The following is a 20,070-nucleotide window of genomic DNA, read 5'->3' as shown; positions in this document are numbered from 1 at the left end:
TTCACTCTGTACCACTTGATAAGGCTCAGTAAGTAGGAAATCCCCACTTTTGGGCTTTATTTAACTTATTTGGGGGGGGGGGGGGTATACAGGGTGCTCGGGGACTCAAGTGGGAGGTAAGCAGAATTTTGCCAGGAGGGAGTGGAAGAACACCAACACTGATATTGTGCCAACTGCAAAATGGCTTATCACGCGACTTGGTAAAAATTTAAATAAATTTATTATGTCCTTGCAAATTTATTAAAAAATGTTTCAGAAATGATAAGTTGGATCAGACATTATATATAAATTAACAAAACTGCTTAGTAACAACTCGACAAGCATATGTCAGACAATTAGACATTGTAGATTTCCATGACGGATAACTATCATCAGCACGAAATATACAAACATGAAAAAATACAATAAAACCTTGTACATGTGTTTTTTTCTGCAATAAATTTGGATCTGACACAATTTGATCTTATCCATTATCATGGGGAAGTTCTTGAAGAATCTAATATTGTGGTTTTCAATCTGCTCTTATGGTCCATACTTAGGGTAAATTCTTGAAAATACCTTGAACATGATTCATTTTCAAATCTTATCTTTACAGAGCACATTTCCTTCAGCTTGCTAAAGTGGGGGAAAACTTTCTGTTTGAAGCATAAACACAACCCATGAAAGATGCGTATGCTGATAATGACAACAATGATGATGATGATGATGATAATGATGATGATGATGATGATGATGATGATGATAAAGATGTAATATTTTTTAGACTTATTATTATCATTATGCTGATACTATAAAAAAGATTACAGCCTTGATGGAGGTGCCAGTGATCATTTAAGATGTTAGTACTGGGAACTAAAGCACCAACTTCTATAGAAGTCCTATACTCACAGCTCTTCAAGTAACATCAAGATACTAACAACCAGACACACCATGAACACTTCAAAACAACACCGCCTTTCAATCTATAGTCATAAATAATTCACAAATGAAGAGTACATACCCATTACCCACATGAGTACAATGTGGCTACATTTTCTGAACAAGTAAATAGGTAGATCGTATTGATCAGCCACCACATGTACAATTATCCTAATGGCTGAAATGGGGGTTAATGAATGGCAATTACTGGCTCCAATTACTGGTTTGTTGACAAACAAGCCTTATGAAATTTAGACCAGAAGCTTAATTATAAGGGGAATGACCTGAATGACCCTCACATTTAAAACATTTGGATGTACAAGCCTCCTGGCCCTTCTTCCTTTAATCTATTTAAGACACAAGCTTCCAATTTTCGGTTTTCAAGAAAATGGCCAATTATTTTGACAATTTGGCAAAACCATAATCACAACACTGATAATTAATATATAGATGCACTCTCGCATTTATCAATTATTGCCATGCCATGTGTTATTTTATTGAAATAACGATGAACTGTATATGTTCAAGTTAACAATAAATGTTCTGTTCTGTTCAGCTCAGATATGCATCCCACAATAAGGTTATAACAACTGTTTCTCAGGAGACAATGTAATGAATAAATTCAAGCAAACTGAATTATTGTATTAACTCTCGCAAAATGAAAGAAAATATGATTAAGATTTAAATTTTTCAACCATAATGAACCATTTATTTCATAAAACATTATATACATGTTTTTCAGTGCAATATCAACATCAAATGATAAAACATTTCTTGTTAAAAAGTACTTAACAAATCTAACAAGATATCAGCATATTTTGATAAGTTAAAGGCAAGAATGCACTGAACAGGAAAAACACAATTAGCTCATTATGGTGGTCAACAAGTACACAGAGTACATAATGTAATAATCACCATGAATATCAATGGCTAGATAACATCAATATTGGTCGTAATTGACCATTGGCCGGCATAAAATGTGACAGTGGTCAAGGAAAAGGGGTAAGTAGGTGTGACCCACGACCACAATAACTGGACAGTGGTTATCCCAAAATGAGTTTTCTGGCACATACTTATGAATTAAAATATTTTGCTGCAGCAAAGAAATTAGTTTAGCTTTAGTTATCCAATATTAACAGTAAGAAGTACAACTAGATTCATAGGCGTAAATTGCAAGGGTGAAAAATTGTTTGATGCATTGAAAGGAAGGGCACCTGACCAGTACATTCATTTTATAATGTAATGTTAGTGTTACAAATGTCCCATTCCCTGGTCAAGGTAATAATTAATTATACTCCACCCACACACAATTATTACATGGCAGGCCGTAATTAATCAAACAGGTTTATACCTCAAAAACTCATTGTTAGTTGTTTTTGGGATATCAGTCAGAAACAATGTTTATGAAATGTCAACTTAAATAGCTGGCCAAAAAGTCTTATTGTCCTTCCTATTGTATTTAGTGTCGGTTGTTACCAGCCACCTGATTAGCTCAGAATGTAGAGCCCCATGGCATGCTAGTACCCTGCTGGTTGTGGGTTTAAGCCCAGCATCAGGCACCCTGCTTTCCAACCACAATCACCTATAATAATTCATAATTCTACTGCAGAACAATGCAAAACTGTACTCATGTTCATGATCAAACAGCATGATGAATTTACTTTTATTATCCTAACGTAATTTTGCACACAAAAATAAAATACATGTACAGCATTTGTTTATAAAAATATGCATTACAGCAAGACAAATCAATCGATCACAAAATAATTAGAAAATAAATTATAATAATAACTACTGACCTGGAATAAATCCAACAGTTAACAAAATTCAATGCTGACCTTGTGTTCAATATTCATGCAGTGCTTAATCAAGAGTTTGTAAGAACTTTGATATAACACTGTCAATTGGATAAATGTCAGAAGTGGTCAAGGCAAGAAAATATAGCCACTACTGACCAACACAGTAGTCGAGTGACCACTTTATTTAGGCCTAATGACCAGAATGATTATGATCAGATTATAACAATATTTTGAAAGCTTATTCAAATTTTGCTGTTCAGAGTTCAATTTGATCAAAGGATCAACTTTGAATCAAAATATTATTGCCCTGCTTTTAAGACCTTTTATAATGCAAAAGTCAGACTGTAATATTTAATGTTTTTATCACTTCAAATCAAACTTAATGCATCCTTAATGTCAATACTTCGGACATTTGATAAGAAGAATTAAACAGGGTCATAGAGAAACTTGACAATGCTAATTTATTATTATAAGATATTGCTATAGATGTCAGTCAAAATTATGAACTAATACCAAAAAATCTATATCACCTCTTTTTTTCTTCTTTTATATAGTTTAACAGTTAATTTGTGAATGATAACTACATTAAATCCAAATACTTACTTATTATTGAATTCAGAGTAAATCCAAATTTAACATTTGATTTAAACTTTTTGCAATGTAAAACCCTGCCTTTCTCCCAGTTTCCACAACAATTAAGGCAATGTTTACACTTACTGGGATATATAAATAAAATTTCTGCCACAAATCTCCATAAATAATTAAGCTAATCTGTGGCTAATAAACCACATGCTAGCTGTAAGCTCTGTTTGGGGATTAATCTTAGAATTTCTGACAAAAGATTAATCCAGGTGAGTGGAAAATAACAAAAACAGAAGCCATCATTTCAAAACCCCAGTTTCACTGTCAAGGTGCCATCAGGAGCTCCAAAAGGGGATGCCAACACCTATCTGGGTTTTTTCCCAGTTTGGACAACTTAATTAATGATTTGGGTCTCAGTGCTACAAACCAGTAAATGAAATTCATACCATTGGATTGTTTATTATATATTTATATATGGCTTATAATGAGATTTGACCATTTGCTATTGTAATAATATTACTTATTTAATCATTACATACCAAAATGTATGTTTTACATAATATGCATCTTTTATAGGTGAATTATTGTTAACCTTTCTAAATGGTGACTTATATAAGTCATTCGAACATAGTGTTATCTCTTTAATGCTTATAACTTACTGAGAATTTGTATTCTTTTTATATATACATATGTCACAATGATGAACAATTGACTTACTCATATTTGCTTTGCTGTTGGTTACGTGTCAAATCTCAAACATTTGTGAGTAATGGCCAAGGTTCAAGTTTTTACACAACAATGGCCATCATAGCTTTCCATGACACCAACATTACGCCAATACCTTCACTTTATATCTCTAAAAAACAACAGCAAGCTAACATTTAAATAGTGCATCTGTCTCCTGCATTACTCCAAGGGCAGTAACTCCTATACAATGGGACATAACTCTATAATGGTTTTCATGATATAATGCAATTTCAGAGACACATATTTAGACATTACCATAAATGTAAAAAAAACAAAGCCCCACAAATTAAGGTAGGAAAATTTATGTTAATAATAATTGCAAATCAAATCAAATATAAAATTTGAAGAAGTCTTATCTTGGCAAATACAAATATGCGTTAACTTACATTTGGTTTACTAGTCCAACCCATTAATTACACAGGTATGGTAGCAAAACAGAGACTTCCAACATCCAATTAGTATGAAGGAGATTTTTTTGTAGATAACCATGGGATAATAACATCAACTTTTCGACATTCTGTCACCAGCTACAAGTCAAGAAATGGTCAAGTCCCAGTGCACAATAAATCTTAATGTTTTGAAAGGTTCACATTTATTTCAAAAGTACATAAAAGCGAACATTGAAATCAACATCCTTAAATGTCAAATTAACATTTTTATCAAAGATCCGAAAACAGTAGCTGAAATTTTCAAAGATTTTTTTGAATTGTTCAAATTCCTTTTGTGAAATCGCGCTTTTTATTAGTATTCTTGTGACACATTTAGACGCTTACCCGAACATCAATACGAAACTTTAACCACTGCCAAAACCACTTTACTGTAGAAAATGACACGACAAATGACCAATGTTTATCCATCACACAAATACCAAACACTTGTATAGAGATTGTGTTGCTCTTAAGTTATATTAATTACCAAACTGATATAACAGCCCCATTATTTCAACTTTCACTGTACTCAATAAGATCCTTCAATCATACAATATCGCTTTTATTATACGGGATGTCATTCAATTCTACAGTAAAAAAAGTGGTTTAAAATGAGTCTTTATGACACACAAGTTACATCAGGGGGAATAACCCAGCACTTTCCAATTAAGAAAAACTTTTATTCAGCTCTTACCGTTTTACACAACTTAAAAGAAAGTGAGATGCCTAAGAAACTTCTAACTTCTGTACTTTATAATGTATTGCAAATCAATGCGGCTGAAGTACGCTAATATGAGATATCATGCATTATACTGATACGCGTGTCATTTTCAACCATAAATCATGCAAAACTAATAATATCAAAATATTTTCAAGTCTACATACTGAATACTACCATTGTATTAGTTTCTGTGTACTGCACACCACCCTCTTGTGTCCCCAAGTCTAATTGAAAAGCCCTGGTATTTTTTACCGCTAACCAATTTGGGGGGGGGGGTCACCGTTGCAATCATACATTGTACTCATGTAAGATAAATGTGGCATTTATCAAGGCATTTTTTACCCAAAAGTATTTTATATTCTTTAAATGAAAACACAACTGACAAGATTAATGAACATGTTTATCTAAGAAAATAGAATGAAAATACATTACACAAACCAAAACAGTTGAATGTTATCAGTGAAAATATAAAACACAAATATTAAACACTTACCATTGTACTAGATCAAATATTTATCCTTACTGTAAAATCCACATTCACATGCAGAAAGATAAACACAAACATCAAGAAATGTAAATATTTGCCACCAACTGCAAATCTCGGCACAATCTTATCTGCAATACCATAGGTATTATTGGACAGGTGTACAAATTTTACTACATTAGACCCTTAACAGCCCGTCATTAATTACTCAATTAGTTTTCGGTGATTACATACAACCATATACTTCATCTACCTGATCTACCTGCACTATACAATTAATTCATTTCATTCCCCTTCAATAATTGAAGGAAAACTGGCCCATGATTGACAGGTACTGAACAATATCCGATAACCAATCAAGCGTGTCTTTCTTGCATGTCAGTGTCAGTTAAATCGATTATAATTCTGCACTTGACATAAAACAAGCTTTCTGTTTTTTGTCAGAAATTTATGGTTTGCAAATAAACTTGCTCGTCAATCAGCTAACCTTCAGCTTGATCACAATGTGTCATTAAGGTACCAAAAAGTCCAATTTGCATCGCCCCAACATCAGCTCCAAATAGTCAGTTTCACCACTTCAAAGAGTTTTTTGTTACTGTGCCACTGAGAGAATTATTTAAAGCTTAAATTTAATTAGTCGGTTGATGAGAAACCAATGCCATCTTTGCATGTTTTGATGCTGGGGTACTGGTACAATTTGCCTTTTCAGTAGTAAGTTCCACATAATAAGTAAAAGTATACCCAAAATTGCTGATGGCATCATGTATGAAGTAGATCCACAAGCTTCATTTGAAGTCACTTGGTAGATTATTCGCCAGAGATAAAGCCATGGTGTTTTAATGCTTGCAAAAGTTGAAATGCTAAGTTCATTAAATTTTGCAAGTAGTTAAACAAGATAAATGCAAGTGGGAGCTATTTTTTACACTTATCGGTTTTCTCAGTTGATAAAGGGAGATAATTCAAAATTAATTTCAGCCAGACAAGTCACACATATGTCTAGATCCAATGTCAATTGGGAACATGCAAACCAAGGGTCCTTTTTATTTCAAATTAAGGTCCAAAATGTACGTTTGAGCTTATGACCATGTTGATAACACCAAGATTAAAACAACAAAATCAGACCAGTTCAAATTTAACAATATATTTTACAAGTAAACATTTGTTAGTATGAATTTTTTAAGTGCCTATTCTAATTAAATTACCTCAAAGGCAAACTTACTTCTTTCCTCCTCTTTAGTTTTTAATATCCATTAATTACGATTTTTGTTTAAGAAGTCCTATAGTGCACAAAGTCTTGAAATATTTGCTTTCCTATTACATGAAGCTTAAATATAGAAAACTATAAAGCACATGGTTTTTATTGCAATAAATAATTTTCAGCACATTAGATCATAACAAAAGGATTCCTGCTGATTTATGGGAATGATCACTCAAACATTATAATATTATATATCAAAGACGCCAAGGAACAGAGGGCATGTTAAATTCACACACCTGTGAAATTAGTACAACAATTGTCACAATCCAGCGGTGGTTGTAACAAAGGGTTTTTTCAACCAACTGTCAAAATGACAATTCATTTTTTCCCACCAACAATTGTAATTTCAGAAATGTTCTTGAATTTCCAAAGCAAATTTTATACATGATCTCCTTTTCTCACGTCATATTGACAACTTGACTGAATAATATTTATTTAATTAAAATTCTGAACACTGTTAATAAAAAAAATCAAAGTAAACTACCCGTTTTGTTCACAATTTTATTTTAGTATTTAAATTACTTACTTAAATAATAATCCAATGGATTTTAAATCATACAATACTATTGTATTTTAATTACTAAATTGTCCAAGTTTTGTAATTATAAATTGCATTGAACTCTAAAACTGCCTGTAATGAATTGTTGACTCACTTTTGCAAATAACATTTAAATGTGTACCAACAAAAGGTAAATTTCACTTTTTGATTGCTATTAAACTATATAAAAACACACCATTACAATATGCAATATAATTTTTAGCCACTTGACAATAATGATTCTGCTTTTTTATAATGCTAAACCAGTTTCTGAATCCCTATAATAACACTGTGTGACTTGTTCTGTAGTAACCTTCCTAAATATTTGAGCAAATTTCAACATTCCATCACTCTGTTACACCACAATGAAACCATTCTTATATCTACAAATGTCTTTTTAAATGTTTTTCATATAAATATGTCAATTTTATCAAGCTGTATACTCAAATTTGAAAATATATCAAAAATTAACCTAGCGAGATCTTCATTAACAGTAAAAATCTACATTGATTGTGGTCATAGATTTTAAAATATTGTTATTAAGTGGAACATTTTCTACACATACTGTCACAGGATGATCACTGAAGCCCTTATGTTTGTGTCATCCTCGGCACCCAGCGTATTCATTATGAATCGGGTTAGGAATACGCTGGGGTGCCGGTTTGAGGTGGAATTTTACATCTCCTAACAGACTTTGGCTAGAGTGATGGGACTTATCTAAAAACACGGTGCGCTACTGATCGAATGTCATGGTAACTTATGACGAGGGTGTAACCGTCCCTTCCCCCATTGCATAACGCACGCTAATTCATTGCCTGATTCATCACAGTGTAACAAATAATATTCAACTATTATGCAAGTCTGTACAGAATAATGTCATATTTTGAGTTTCTACTTTAATACTTGACAGACTTAAATTGAGGCTGGAGCCATCGAATATACAGCCTACCAAAATGCAGGGTTACAGCCTCAACTACTTGTATGTCGTTATGATACAAAAGTTGTTTATTTTCAAAACTACAAACATGATATGATTTATCTACAAAGCATCTTAAAAAGAACAATATTCTATTCATTTTCCTGTAAGTTAATACACACAGGTTTATTTTGTGGCCTTAAATTTCCATCCAAAATATCTGTTTAGACTTAAATATGGACCATTCAAAAGATTGATGTTTTACTTGATATTGTTTAATAAACATTTATTTCAAATTATAAGTACAAATGTAAGGCTGTAGCTGAATAAAAGCAATATCAAGTAACAACTTCCGCTACTTTTATAATGAAACTCGGCATCTTGTCTGAAATTTTAAAGTTATACTACATTTTCATTAATGACAATTTAACATGGATTAAAACATCATTAATTAAACAGAGCAGTACATCATTAAAAGATTTTGCGGAATTGAAAAGTGATTTTCAAGATAAATTTCTTAAAATATTTCGCATTCTTGAACAAAACCCATCCAAAGAATCTGGAATCTACTTGTATGAGTATTTAAGACTTGCTTAACTCAATATAAGTCAAAAATACCTCAGACAGAACAAATATTTATGGAGTATAATATACAACCTCTAATATACTAAATCTATTGAGCTATTAACCGGAACATAAAAAGGTCACATGTTATCGGAAGGCCTGAAAATGTGAACTAGAACTACTCTCCAGGCTGATATATGGAATGATATAAACATGTAGCACCAGCTAGCATTAACTAGCTGTTGACGTCAGTAATAAAATCAGGAACAGGCGCGCCAAGTTCCATTACTTTTGATGTTATCACTGCAGTCTTAGTTAGTGTTATGGTCTTATTAATTAAACAGGCTAGAATTTGTTAAGCCATGAATGTTTACGTTTTTTTTCTCTTTTTTAAAGCATGTTTTAAGGAACATATAAGTCAGTGTTACATCATACGTGTTATATTTACTATATTAGCATCTACAACATGTAAAAAATGAACCAAAATCATAACTTTGCAGCGGTTCAATATATTCATAAGAAACATGGTCTATAAGTTGGCAAATAAAAATTCATGCAAAACATTTATAAATATGAATTTCTTGAACATTAGATGAGTTATAGCCGAGTGTTTTTGCATGATGCTGCAGACCTTAACATCAGGAATTCAACAACATCAAACAAAACACATAAACAAACTAGTTAATTAAGAAATTAACATTGAACCCTGAATACTAAACAAGAAATATGGACAATACTTTAAAAGCTGATTTGTACAAATATACTGAAACATTATGTGTGGTCTGAAAAAATGTATGCATGCCGAATGCGATTAGAAAAACAGCTAAATCCTCGTAAATGAGGCGTCAAGACAGCCAATCTGCTCTAAAGTACAAAAGGGTGAGAAAAAATTCTGAACTCTCAAGAAAAAAAATAAACGTTTAAGCTTAAACTCTTATTCACATCCATATTTTCATCATAATTAACTGTTGATGTTAATCTTTGTTATCGTATCAAAGAATACAACAGTGAAAAGCTGAATTATGTCAGTAAACCCAATATTTTTTTATAAAATTTATAGAACCTAATTTTTGAAAATTTTAAATCCAAAATATTTAGGTTAATATATCTTAATATCTAGAAGATAAAATATTTTTGTTCATTTGATTTACAAATTTTCCGTGACTGACTGTTCTGACTACTGACAATTTAATGCCTTGAGTGTGTAAATGCTACATTTAAATATTACTTACAAATTTCTCCAGTCCTTCACACAATTGAATAAATCCAGAGCCAAAACGAACACTAATTCTTTACTAACTAGTTATATCATTCACTACATATACACAAGATGATTTTAAATATTTACTTTATTCCAGATCCCAATAAACACAGTTTTCCCCCTACATATCTAAAACCAATCTGCAGCATCTGGAAATTTAGCTACCCAAGGATTAGGGCTATAGCCATTATATACCACATATATATCTAGATGTTTTCAGCTCAAGCTACCCGGCAGTGCTTTATCTTTGTATGATATAACCATCATGGGTAAAATCTACAGTCTGTTTAAAAGTTTAAAACTACTAAAAAATACATATTGTGAAGATTTTAGTGTATCAAGAGATAATGAATAGTCAAAGACCAGTACTGCTAACCAATATCTGAATACTTTAATGTACCAAGATATAATGTATAGTCAACCACCTGCAGTACTGTAGTCTGGATGCTCTGATGTACCAAGGCAAGGTACCAAGGCAAGCCAATGTCTAGATGCTCTGATGGACCAAGGCAAGCCAAAGTCTGGATGCTCTGATGTACCAAGGCAAGCCAATGTCTGGATGCTCGGTTGTACCAAGGCAAGCCAAAGTCTGGATGCTCTGATGTACCAAGGCAAGCCAATGTCTGGATGCTCGGTTGTACCAAGGCCAGCCAATGTCTGGATGCCCTGATGGACCAAGGAAAGCCAATGTCTGGATGCCCTGATGGACCAAGGCAAGCCAAAGTCTGGATGCTCTGATGTACCAAGGCAAGCCAATGTCTGGATGCCCTGATGGACCAAGGAAAGCCAAAGTCTGGATGCTCTGATGTACCAAGGCAAGCCAAAGTCTGGATGCTCTGATGTACCAAGGCAAGGTACCAAGGAAAGCCAATGTCTGGATGCTCTGATGTACCAAGGCAAGCCAATGTCTGGATGCCCTGATGGACCAAGGAAAGCCAAAGTCTGGATGCTCTGATGTACCAAGGCAAGCTAAAGTCTGGATGCTCTGATGTACCAAGGCAAGGTACCAAGGCAAGCCAATGTCTGGATGCTCTGTTGTACCAAGGCAAGCCAAAGTCTGGATGCTCTGATGTACCAAAGCAAGCCAATGTCTGGATGCTCTGATGTTCCAAGCCAAGTCAATGTCTGGATGCCCTGATGTACCAAGGCAAGCCAATGTCTGGATGCCCTGATGTACCAAGGCAAGCCAATGTCTGGATGCCCTGATGTACCAAGGCAAGCCAATGTCTGGATGCCCTGATGTACCTAGGCAAGCCAATGTCTGGATGCCCTGATGTACCTAGGCAAGCCAATGTCTGGATGCCCTGCTGTACCAAGGCAAGCCAATGTCTGGATGCCCTGATGTACCAAGGCAAGCCAATGTCTGGATGCCCTGATGTACCTAGGCAAGCCAATGTCTGGATGCCCTGATGTACCTAGGCAAGCCAATGTCTGGATGCCCTGATGTACCAAGGCAAGCTAATGTCTGGATGCTCTGCTGTACCAAGGCAAGCCAATGTCTGGATGCCCTGATGTACCAAGGCAAGCCAATGTCTGGATGCCCTGATGTACCTAGGCAAGCCAATGTCTGGATGCCCTGATGTACCTAGGCAAGCCAATGTCTGGATACCCTGATGTACCAAGGCAAGCCAATGTCTGGATGCCCTGATGTACCAAGGCAAGCCAATGTCTGGATGCTCTGATGTACCAAGGCAAGCCAATGTCTGGATGCCCTGATGTACCAATTAAGGCAAGCAAAGTCTGGATGCCCGCTGATGGACCAAGGCAAGCCAATGTCTGGATGCCCTGATGTACCAAGACAAGCAAAGTCTATATATGTATTTGTGATATTTTGGCCTGATTTGACCTCTGAAGGATCAAAGAACAATGAAAATTTGAAAGATGCCAAGGAAACTGGGAAAATAATTGACCAGCATGTTAGTGTCAATGTCCAGCATGTTAATGTCAATGTCCATCAAGGAAACCCAGGTTATGTGTGGAACCATGTGTGCCTTCCATGTCTACATTTATTGACCAGCAGCAGTGAATAAGCAGACTTTTTCCTCCATAGCAACTGGGTATATATATGGTTTAAGTTCAATTTTAGCGATCAACAAGCATTTTTCAGCCTCAAAATCGTCAAAATTGGACTCTTATTTAAAAATTTGAAATATCCTCCATTGCCATAATTGGCTCACACAAAATGTGAACAACAAAATATTGCAGATGTTAGTATTTTTCAAAACCCTAACAAAAATAATGTAAAGTTAAACTTCCTGACAATGGAAAGCTGCGCCATTTCAAATATCTACAAATGTAGTTCAACTGCTAGTTGACTTTATAAATAAGTACCGTTATTATAGTGATAATACAAATACAGAGGTTATTTGAATAATTTAAGTATGCAACTGTAAAAATTGAAAGAAATGTTCGCTTAATTAAAATGTGCAATTTCATGAAAAAATGAATATTTCTGAATACCCAATCTCTTATACTGCTATACTTCAGGCAAACTTTGTTACACATCATATGATAGCAAAAAAATGGGCGCAATAGTCACAAAATGTAAGTTATATTTTCCCACAGGTTTCACAGAAATTATAAGTCAGAACTAGAAGACTTCCACCTGTTGTGAGCTATTAACAGGCCAAGTTAAACTGAACCCTCAGGAGACTATTACAGCAAATGGCATTTATCATTAAACCTTATTTTGACAAGCTATCTCATATTTGTGTAAAAACTGCAGTTCATTATTGTCATAAGTATGTCTTAATTGCCAATTTATGAAAAATTAGGGTTTTTATTACAATTAACTTAAACTTCAATCAGTCATCATCTGTTTTATTAATAGAACTAAATTAATCATGTTCAGACAGATTAAAATTGACAATTGATGGAATTGACTCCATGAAATTGACAATAATCTTTTTGCTTACAAACGCACAATCATATCACTCAATATTTTGATTCATTGTGCTCGGACAACCAATTCAAATTAGCAGTATGGTCATACCAGTTGGCTTGTAACATCTCATTTGAATATCATCACCTTAAAAATAGCGTGGCCAGATTGAGAAGGAAAATTCCTGTTAGTTGTTTATTTTATTGTCAATTTTAATACAACATAACGCAATATAATGGGAATAGTATGCAGTACGCTCGGTGACGGAGATGTATTTTGAACTGCATAGGTTTTTGCAAGATGTGTGGGCAAATGCTCAGATTGTATGGAAGGTTTTTATTATCACTGAAAGCAAATTGCTTTTCACTTTTCGGTTCAAAATAGCACTGCAATAACATAAAAAAGTGTCTGCATATCAAACCCAAGATCGGGAGATCATTTTATAACCTCAGGGTAAACAATTATTAGATATGAGGCTCCGCTAATATCAAAATAATATGTAACCGCTGTATTTTGCTCAATAACCAAGTGTACTGAACAATTTCCCCCAAGACTGCTCTATGTTTCGTTAAAATTGCTTAAATAATATGCACATGCATTGATTTTCTCCTTTTGAATGGGCTGCTTTTGACTTATGATGACAACCAATTGTGTCGTCATAAATTATGTGGAATGACTATGTTGATAGGATACAACTAATATTGACAAGTTATACATAGTCAATGTTCTATATTGACTATTTTATTGTCAATTTTACTGATCATGGATGGTAAAATTAAGTCACTCAGATGTTTCTGATCATGCATCTGAAAACCTAGAGATTATTTTGTATGGCCTAGAATCTGTGAACATGACTCACCCACATATCAACAGATAATTAATGTATGTTTTCACCTACATTTTGCTTCAAAAATACCTGGGTGTATCTATTTTCGACCTGTTGAGAACAGATAAGCCAACTCAAGACAGATGGCTTATTAGTTATTATTGGTATTGGTGAGTTCTCAATTTCCTTTGGGATTACACCAGGATTTAGAACAATATTATACCTTTTATATTAAATTCATTGAATAATAAATACGTCATTTGGGTAAGTCTGCTGGGTTTCCTGCTTTCTAAGGCCAATATTTCATGGATTTATTTTGGAAATACAACCATTTTAGGAAGTTTGGTGGAACCAAAATAAATCTAATATAAAACCAATATTCAAATCCAGGTGAAATGTACTTTCAGGGGAGGTAACTAAAACATTTTTTTCCCAGAAAAATATATAAGAGGATAACCCCCCTTACATTGCTCTATAATCAGTTCATATTCATTTGAAATATAAAAAAAAATCTACTACATTCAAATATCACAAAAAATAAGATTAAAGATTAAGTCTAATTAACTAGCATGAAATTGTATTGTAAATTTACTGAAAACATTACTTTTACATGGTTAAAATATACCAATATTCCTACAAATCTAATTATTAGTGATAGAGACACTTATTGTTCATATTTTTAGCACGAGCACCTGCAGTATGGTCACATGCTTGTATCGATAGCATATTGTCAGTTATATCTATCCCCATCTTGTTTCTTAATTAACGCAGTTTAAAGTCCAGGCCTGGAAGCGACCAGATTTAAACATTTATCAACAAGTTGACAATTTCTGCATGGTGCTAGCTTTCAGTAACATATTTTTGCTTATTATCATTACTTTGCAATATTTACATTCACATTGGGAAAACATTTTCCCAGAAAGTCGCTATTGGTCAATCTATGATAGAGTTTGTTTGAAGCAACAATTGTAGAAAAATAACACTGTTGACAAAAAAGGTTGGTATGAAGCATGATTTAAACCATATTAAAGGGACTAGACACCAGATGATACAACAATGGCAACAAAAAAGAAAATTGTCAAAAACTCACTTAAAATTGACAATGTTATGTACAATGCATTGAAACTTACTTACTGATGTATCACATACCTTAGACATGTATCTTTCGCAGTTTTTGCGCGATTTTCCAATTTGAAATTCACAAGGGTTGTCTTCAACCTAAATCCCATTAAGTTTAAAAATAGCTTTTGTATATTTATCTGTATTCATAAACAGATCTCATTTAAACTGGGAAAACATCATACGCTATTAAAAATGGGGAAGCAACATGATTGTTTCGTTCATTATTTTAACCATGTAAAGTGATTTATTGTCAGCCTCCTACTAGCTAGCATTGACAATTCTAGGCTTGTTTTGAGAAAATAATGTATTTGCTGATTTTTGGACCAGCTGGTGTCTAGCTTCTTTAAAATCCATCCTACTTTTGTCTGATACATGAAATAGTATAACATACATGCGATAGTTTTAAGTCAGTTCTATTTCATATTAAAAATTGCTGCATTGCCAATTTCACAAAATGTTGATAAATCTGAACAAGGCAAAAGTAATAATTTAACCTCAAGTGACATATAATGCCTGTCAATATTTAAGGGCATCTGTCGGACAAGACAATCTCTTATCTGCAAAGTTCACACTAAAACAGCGGTCAAACAAACATACAAATCATTTTAAACACTTTTAAGGACAGCAATATTGAGTATCAAGTTTAAGAAATGTTTAACAAGGGCTTGAGATTATCTTGATTTTAAAGAAATCTTTTCAACATTTTGCTAATATTTTATCCATATTTGCCAAACTTTAAAGTCGTTTTAGTGCAATCATGACTGAACTTAACCATCCTTAATTTATTCATGATAGATCTCATGATAGTGGGTGCAAATCAATTTATATAAAATCATCAAAAATGATATGTCACTTTCTTACTGAAGCAAAACAGCTACCACATTGTGAAACAGCAGAAAAATACTCATTTGGCAACTGCTTCAATATTTAAACATTAAACATGTAATAAAATATAATTGAATAACTTCCACCACCGCCAGAGGGTGTAACCAAACAAAATTCATTGCATGATTTTAATCACCAATTCCCATTAAACGGGATTTCAAACATTGATAATTTACATGATATATTATTCTTTATTACAGTCTGTTTAACAAATTCACAACTTATTCACTTAATAACAAGTTTGAGGACCATAGGTCCAAGATTTCTTTTTATATTGAGGGGACTTGGTATTTGTGCTCCAAGTCATTAAAACATGACGACCTCAAAATCAATAGGGGTCTTCATCATACTAAGTTTTAGGACATAAGGTTCATACGTACACATCAAAAGTATCACCAAATCTGTTGACCTACTGACCTCAAAGACCTTCTGACCTCAAAAACAAGAGGAAAAATCAGCTGGTCATGATCAACATCTGCACCAAGTTTGAATATGGTAGACCAAAGCATACTCTTGTTATCAATCGGACAAGCTTTTTGTGTTCAAGGTCAATGTGACTTTGACCTTTGATCTGCTGACCTCAAAATCAATAGGGGTCATCTACCAGTCATGACCAACCTCTCTACCTCTGATCAACGTCACAGCCACTGTGGACTTTGACCTAAATATAAAAAGGTCATCTTCTGGGCATGATTAATCTCCCTTCCAAGTTTGAGGACTAAGCCTTCTGAAGTTATCAATCAGACAAGGTTTAATTGGTCTACCAATTGACCAATCAATCTGACAGACATATGCACATCAATAAACCTTGAGGCATACCCTAAGGGGTCATGTTGGGCAAGGCAGAACAGATCAAGAGGGCATAGCAGAACAGATCAAGTAGGGCTTGGCAGAACAGATCAAGAGGGGCATGACAGAACAGCTCAAGAGGGCATGGCAGAACAGATCAAGGGGGGCATGGCGGAACAGATCAAGAGGGGCATGGCAGTATAGATCAGATCAAAAGGGGCATGGCAGAACAGATCAAGAATCAAGAGGGGCATGGCAGAACATATCAAGAGGGGCATGGCAGAACAGATCCAGAGGGACATGGCAGAACAGATCAAAAGGGACATGGCAGAACAGATCAAGAGGGGCATGGCAGAACAGATCAACAGGGGCATGGCAGAACAGATCAAGAGGGGCATGGTAGAACAGATCAAGAGGGACATGGCAGTATAGATCAGATCAAAAGGGGCATGGCAGAACAGATCAAGAATCAAGAGGGGCATGGCAGAACAGATCAAGAGGGGCATGGCAGAACAGATCCAGAGGGACATGGCAGAACAGATCAAAAGGGACATGGCAGAACAGATCAAGAGGGGCATGGCAGAACATATCAACAGGGGCATGGCAGAACAGATCAAGAGGGGCATGGCAGAACAGATCAAGAGGGACATGGCAGAACAGATCAAGAGTTGCATTGCAGAGCATATCAAGATGGCCATGGTAGAACAGATCAAGAGGGGCATGGCAGAACAGATCAAGAAAGGCATGGCAGAACACATCAAGAGGGACATGGAAGAACAGATCAAGCAGGGCATGGCAGAACAGATCAAGAGGGGCATGGCAGTACAGATCAAGAGGGGCATGGCAGAACAGATCAAGAGGGGCATGGCAGTACAGATCAAGATGGGCATGGCAGAACAGATCAAGAGGGGCATGGCAGTACAGATTAAGAGGGACATGGCAAAACAGATCAAGAGGGGCATGGGAGGACAGATCAAGAAGGGCATGGCAGAACAGATCAAGAATATAGAGGGGCATGGCAGAACAGATCAAGAGGGGCATGGCAGAACAGATCAAGAATCAAAAGGGGCATGGCAGAACAGATCAAGAGGGGCATGGCAGAACAGATCAAGAGGGACATGGCAGAACAGATCAAGAGGGGCATGGCAGAGCATATCAAAATGACCATGGCAGAACAGACCCAGAGAGGCATGGCAGAACATATCAATAAGGGACAGAACAGATCAAGAGGGGCATGGCAGTACAGATTAAGAGGGGCATGGCAAAACAGATCAAGAGGAGCATGGGAGGTCAGATCAAGAAGGGCATGGCAGAACAGATCAAGAATAAAGAGGGGCATAGCAGAACAGATCAAGAATCAAGAGGGGCATGGCAGAACAGATCAAGAGGGGCATGGCAGAACAGATCAAGAGGGACATGGCAAAACAGATCAAGAGGGGCATGGCAGAGCATATCAAAATGACCATGGCAGAACAGATCCAGAGAGGCATGGCAGAACATATCAATAACGGTATGGTAAAGTGGGGCTTGGAAAAACTTATCGAGTGGGGCTTGGAAGAACAGATCAATATGGGCATGGCAGAACATATCAAAAGGGGCATGGCAGAACAGATCAAGAATAAAGAGGGGCATGGCAGAACAGATCAAGAGGGGCATGGCAGAACTGATCAAAAGGGACATGGCAGAACAGATCAAGAGGGGCATGGCAGATCATATCAAAAGGGGTATTGCAGAGCAGATCAAGAGGGGCATGGCAGAACAGATCAAGAGGGGCATGGCAGTACAGATCAAGAATCAAGAGGGGCGTGGCAGAACAGATCAAGAGGGGCATGGCAGAACAGATCAAGAGGGACATGGCAGAACATATCAAGAGGGGCATGGCAGAGCATATCAAAATGACCATGGCAGAACAGATCCAGAGAGGCATGGCAGAACATATCAATAACGGACAGAACAGATCAAGAGGGGCATGGCAGTACAGATTAAAAGGGGCATGGCAAAACAGATCAAGAGGAGCATGGGAGGTCAGATCAAGAAGGGCATGGCAGAACAGATCAAGAGGGGCATGGCAGAACAGATCAAGAGGGGCATGGCAGAACAGATCAAGAAGGGCATGGCAGAACAGATCAAGAGGGGCATGGCAGAACAGATCAAGAGGGACATGGCAAAACAGATCAAGAGGGGCATGGCAGAGCATATCAAAATGACCATGGCAGAACAGATCCAGAGAGGCATGGCAGAACATATCAATAAGGGTATGGTAAAGTGGGGCTTGGAAAAACTTATCGAGTGGGGCTTGGAAGAACAGATCAATATGGGCATGGCAGAACATATCAAAAGGGGCATGGCAGAACAGATCAAGAATAAAGAGGGGCATGGCAGAACAGATCAAGAGGCATGGCAGAACTGATCAAAAGGGACATGGCAGAACATATCAAAAGAGGAATTGCAAAACAGATCAAGAGGGGTATTGCAGAACATATCAAAAGGGGCATGGCAGAACATATCAAGAATAAAGAGGGGCATGGCAGAACAGATCAAGAGGCATGGCAGAACTGATCAAAAGGGACATGGCAGAACATATCAAAAGAGGAATTGCAAAACAGATCAAGAGGGGTATTGCAGAACATATCAAAAGGGGCATGGCAGAACATATCAAAAGGGGCATGGCAGAACTGATCAAAAGGGGCATGGCAGAACAGATCAAGAGGGGCATGGCAGATCATATCAAAAGGGGTATTGCAGAACAGATCAAGAGAGGCATGGCAGAGCTGATCAAGAGGGGTATGGCAGAACTTATCAAAAGGGGCATAGCAGAGTAGATCAAGTGGGATATTGCAGAACCAATCAAGAGGGGCATGGCAGAACAGATCAAGAGGGGCGTGGCAGAACTGATCAAAAGGGACATGGCAGAACATATCAAAAGAGGAATTGCAAAACAGATCAAGAGGGGTATTGTAGAACTGATCAAAAGGGGCATGGCAGAACATATCAAAAGGGGCATGGCAGATCGTATCAAAAGGGGCATGGCAGAACTGATCAAAAGGGGCTTGGCAGAACATATCAAAAGGGGCATGGCAGATCATATCAAAAGGGGTATTGCAGAACAGATCAAGAGAGGCATGGCAGAGCTGATCCAGAGGAGTATGGCAGAACTTATCAAAAGGGGCATAGCAGAGCAGATCAAGTGGGATATTGCAGAACCAATCAAGAGGGGCATGGCAGAACAGATCAAGAGGGGCATGGCAGAACTGATCAAAAGAGACATGGCAGAACATATTAAAAGAGGAATTGCAAAACAGATCAAGAGGGGTATTGCAGAACTGATCAAAAGGGGCATGGCAGATCATA

The 20,070-nt window shown here is 36.1% G+C and overlaps 1 protein-coding gene across 9 annotated transcripts in view; it reads right to left on the bottom strand.

The window, feature by feature from the left end:
• The window catches only part of LOC128202753 (kazrin-like), a 50,617-nt gene that overhangs the window by 16,784 nt on the left and 13,763 nt on the right, over positions 1–20,070 (bottom strand). The window contains exon 1 of one of the 9 annotated variants that reach the window (XM_052903872.1): positions 10,188–10,361. The exons of 3 other annotated variants lie outside the window; for them this stretch is intronic. The gene's annotated coding sequence lies outside the window, so the exon portion shown is untranslated. 5 more of the 9 variants (XM_052903877.1, XM_052903875.1, XM_052903871.1 and 2 more) reach the window with 5 other exon arrangements.

This window comes from Mya arenaria, chromosome 9 (assembly GCF_026914265.1).
Source record: "Mya arenaria isolate MELC-2E11 chromosome 9, ASM2691426v1".
NCBI lineage: Eukaryota > Metazoa > Mollusca > Bivalvia > Myida > Myidae > Mya > Mya arenaria.
This window is presented reverse-complemented; position numbering and strand designations above follow the sequence as displayed.